This window comes from Curcuma longa, unplaced genomic scaffold (assembly GCF_044706935.1).
Source record: "Curcuma longa cultivar G26 ecotype Majalengka, Jawa Barat unplaced genomic scaffold, ITB_CL_G26_1.1 contig_28061, whole genome shotgun sequence".
Classification (NCBI taxonomy): Eukaryota; Viridiplantae; Streptophyta; class Magnoliopsida; order Zingiberales; family Zingiberaceae; genus Curcuma; species Curcuma longa.
In genome coordinates, this window is record NW_027433612.1 from 1 (window position 1) to 4,978 (window position 4,978).

The 4,978-nt window shown below is 38.8% G+C and overlaps 1 pseudogene; it reads right to left on the reverse strand.

The window, feature by feature from the left end:
* Positions 1-1,154: 1,154 nt before the first annotated feature.
* Positions 1,155-4,709, reverse strand: LOC141819164 (uncharacterized; annotated as a pseudogene).
* Positions 4,710-4,978: the final 269 nt, after the last annotated feature.

Consider the following 4,978-nt stretch of genomic DNA (forward strand, 5'->3'; position numbering starts at 1 on the left):
TCTACACCAACTCTATTTTAAATAACAACATTCTACCTTACACTACAAAAAAGTTAGGGGTTAGCGACGGAATATTTCATTGCTAATCAATCGCTAACAGGCTTAGCGACCGATTAGCGATGGAATTTTGCCATTGTAATTTTTATGGTCGGTGACGTCATCTTAGCGACAGAATTTTTGTTTCATCGCTATTTAGCGACGGACTTAAATATCCGTTGCTATACTTTGCGAATGGACGATAAAATTCCATCGCTATAAGTTAGCGACGGGAATTTAAAATTCCATCGCTAGTTAGCGATGGAAATTTAAATTTCCATCGCTAGTTTTTTTTTAAAAAAAATTGACGAACTCAGCGACGGATATATTTAAATCCATCGTTGATTAGCGACGAAATTTAAAATTTCATCGCTAGTTTTTTAAAAAATAAAAAAATTAAATGAACTCAGCAACGGATACATATAAATCCGTCGTTGATTAGCGACAGAATTTTAAATTCTGTTGCTAATAATTGTTAAAAAAAAATTAAACGAACTCAACATCTATCGCTGCTTAGAGATGGAATTTTAAATTCCGCTGCTAATAATTATTTTTTTTATTTTTTTATTTTTTGAATTTTTCTGAATACAATCCACAAGAGTATACAAACACACAAGCCAAAATACATAAACACCATAATACTACAATATCTGAATCCAAAACATAAGTCTAAATATCTGAATACACTCCAATTCAAGCTGAATACAATAACACAAATATGAATATCTGAATACACTGATACTGTATCAAATGTTTAAATACAATAACTGATTAGAAAAATATCTAAACTAACCGAGCCAAAATAGATGATCCTACAAAAAAGACAATAAGATAGGTTAGTAATAAATTAATGATAACAAGATATTTGAAAAATACATGTTTACAAGTCATAACTTTAAAAAATTAGAAGTAATAGAAATATTAACATACCTCGCAGACAGCTACTGATCAGGAGCATTAGGGTCCTAAGTTTCCGCATCTTGCATATTGTTATAATGTGGTAAAGGTGGCGTCGAGCCCATGGCATCCATGAAGGCCGTCATTTGCCGCGCAAGCTAATCGTAATTCCGTTGCTGCGCCTCTAATGCGAAGAGTCAATTTTTTAATTCTAGATTTTCTTATTGTAGGGCTTCTATCGTAGAAGATGATCCACTGGGACGTCCCCTGGCTCCAGGGGCCATCACACGATCATATACGACTCTTGCTTGGGACCCTAAACCGTAGAGGGTGGAGTTCTTCCTCCCACCGACCACATCATAGTATATTTCATTCAACTGGTCAGTTGAGAGATCCTGCCTCTCACCTCCCTCAACAGTGGGCGCAGACGCCTGTGCAACTCTAGCAGATATTTCAGCCTGTTGAAAAATAAATTAATATAAAATTTAAGATTAGAAAAAATAATTACAATACAGAAATGTTGAATAAATTTTAAATTCATTATCTTATGTCTAATGCATGTGAACGAGGATCGATAAATGTGTCATCTTTGGACTTGTGTGTCTTCGTAAAAATCTTCCAATAAGTAGGAGGGCGCTGTAACTCGTGCTCTTGAAAATTTTAAAATACAATTAAATCAAAATCAAATCATTACTAATTAAATAATTCTAATACAAATATATTAAATGTAAACTTACCAAGTCCAAGGTATGCTCCACAATGGAACGGGATCCAGCTGTATGCTTTGTGGATCCGGTGCTAGGGCCAGCCAGCTCGGTGTTTCTGTTGGATCGAGCTGTCGTTGAATTTACCTGCCATCTTTCTGCAGCCTAGATGGCTTGCCATGCAGCCCAAATGTCCTCTGAGATGAAAGTGATGGGAAAGTCTTGAAAAACCGTTCCGGTAGATTCTTGCAGAACAAAAATTTTCCTGAAACGATCTCAAGTTGAAGTTTGATCGACTATGTTTAGATCATTAGGCTCTTATGTTTGGTTTACAGGATCCAATATGAAAAACATAATTTAATTAACGTGGAAAACATTAAATTATACCTTTCTTCGGATTGTTGCGAAGGATGTAGATGACCTCTCGATCTTCTGCTGTATTCCTCTCCTCTTCTCGAACGTTGTGTGGGCAACGATCCTTCGAGAATTTCTTCACCAGAATTCTCCTCTCTGATGGCTTGCTTTTCCTTCCTTCTCTTTGCTCGGAGAAAAGAGAAGAAGAAGAAAGGGTTGGCTGCCGAGAGGGTCTCGGCCACCAAGAGTTAATAACTTCGTGTGTGTTTTCAACCCTTGGCAAACCCCTTCTTTTATAGCCTAGCCATCTCCCAAATATGGTATAATTTGAGCCATAAACATGGTATGATTGAATCCTAAACATGGTATGATTTAGATCAATCAATTCGGAGAGTTTGCAAGATTTCGAAAGTTTCCAATTCGAACCGAGGCTCTTAATCGATCAGGGAATCGATTAAACATCGTAACTTTTCCTCATTAACACTGGTAATCGATCAGGTGATCGATTACCAGGCTGGTAATCGATTACCAACTGATCGATTACCAATCGATCTCATACGAGGCCTGGTAATCTATCAGCTGATCGATTACCAAGGTGTGTAATCGATCAGTTGATCGATTACACAGCCTTGTATGGGTTCGAATGCCTGGTTTCTTCACGAATTCTTCCAAGGTGGACTTGAGGATTTCTAGAGGCTACAGTAGGGACCTAGAGGAGGAATTGGTTTTGGTCTCCCGATGGATTTAAGCTTCTCATGTTCTTTACCAAACACACAGCTTAAGTCTATCAATAATAACTCATTCCACTAGAGAGTTATTATTGCACTACCGCACCAATCCCATATTATAATATGTGCTCCTTCTTACTACAAGTATATTAGTCTCCCTGTGTTTAAGATATCGTATGTCCGTCAATTAAATGAGTTACTGACAACTCGAATTTAATCGACATCTATTCCAAGAGTAGTACCACTCAACCTTATTATCATGCGGACAAGGTCCACCTGCAGGGTTTACATGATAATCCTTATGAGCTCCTCAAGGGGACATCATCAGCCTAGTTTATAGGACACAGATTCCTTTTATAATCAACAACACACCATGTACATAATACTACTTCCCAACTCATCGGGCCTTTTGATCTATCGATCTAAATCTCACCCTTTGATGAATTAAAGAAGTACTTATTAAGCACATGTGTTTATTATTATATCGGGATTAAGAGCATGTACATCTATAGTAACAGAGGTTTAGTTCGATTATATAGTCAGTATAAATCGAACAATCCTCAGATCTGCTCAATACACACTTAGTGTACTAGTGTAATTCTATAGTCAAGACAGACTAAGACCAAATTACACTACAACCACTCTAATAGTTTGTCCAATCCATTTTGGTTGTGAACACTGTTTATAATTTATAAGAAACTGATAACATGGTCTTCTGTGTGTGACTCCGCACACCATGTTAATCTACAATATAGATTAAATGGACACTTGTAAAAAAACTAAATGCAAATTTTGACTAAATATGATTCTTATTTCAGAATGTTCATTTACTTAGCTAGGATTCTGGTATACATCCCAACAGAAAAATGGTCTGGTGCCCTTTCTTCTGTATTTATAGAGCAGATCTTTGTACAATTTGGCACAAACAGCATTCCAAGTGTCTTTAAATTCCTGCTCGTGCCCTTGCTCATAAGTATACTTTTTCTGTAAGAAAAAAAATTAATTAGTAGAAACAAAAAATAACTTTATTGGTGATTAAATGACTTACCACAAACTCATCGTAGTAGAAGCTTCGCATGCCCTGGTCGACATGCCTCCAAGTATGTCCTGAACGACATACTCGCTCGTAAAACTTACTAGAAATGTAGGCTGCAACTTTGTGACCATCTGACGTAAAACTGCATTATAAAACATATAAATGTTAGACATATGACATGCAATTATTTATGAATTAAAAAGTACTAAAAACACCAATACTTATCACCCGCCAACTGATAGGATCCTTGGAATTCCGTTCCGTTCAATTCTTGCTAGATAAAAATTTTCTGGAGATGGATTCTTTTCAAGCAACCCTCATATTCGATCAACCATATGTTTAATCGATGCATAAGATCATTGGGCTCTTGTGTTGGTATTCAGGATCCATACAAAAGAAAACAATAACAACTATGCAGCGGAATGAAATAGTTGTACCTTTCTTCTTTGTAGGTTGTGTAGATGATTGTACATACCCGAAGACCTCTTGATCTTCTACTGTATTCCTCTCCTCTTCTTGAATGTTATGTGATGTGCATAGGGTACACATATGTTTCTTATGCTTTAATCGTACATATTCTTGTATTTCACGCTATTTCCTACGTTCATTGTATCCTTTATCTGTGCATTAGGCATGATTTTATCTTTTTCCTAGTTCGGAGATCTACTCGTGTGTTTATGTATTTGCAGGACGAAAATGGAGCGAAAAAGGCTAAATGGAGAAACAATTGAAGACAAGGCTAGATAGGGTCATGCCTCCTAGACACGGCCGTGTCTCATTCCTCCAGGGACCGTGCCCCCAGGGCACCGGCCATGCTTCTTCACAGGCATAACCGACCCCTCGCCATGCCCACCAAGCACGACCATGTCTTCTACCAGAGAAATAGCTACCAGGGGCCGTGCCAAACAGGCACGACCATGCCTTCGCTCCAGCACCCAGCCAGCTCATGGCCATGCCCCACAGGCACGGCCGTGCCACATTTCCAGAGCGACAACTGACTATGGTCGTGCCCCACAGGCACGACCGTGCCATTTTTCCAGAGCCTCGGCTGCCTCTAGCCGTGCCCACCAGGCACGGCCATGTCACATTTCCAGAACGACGACTGACCATGGCCGTGCCCTCCAGGCACGATCGTGCCTCCCAGACACGGCCGTGTGACAGGGGTGTGTCTGTTGTGTGAAGAGGGCAATTAGAGGAGGGCATATAAATAACCTCCTTCAGAC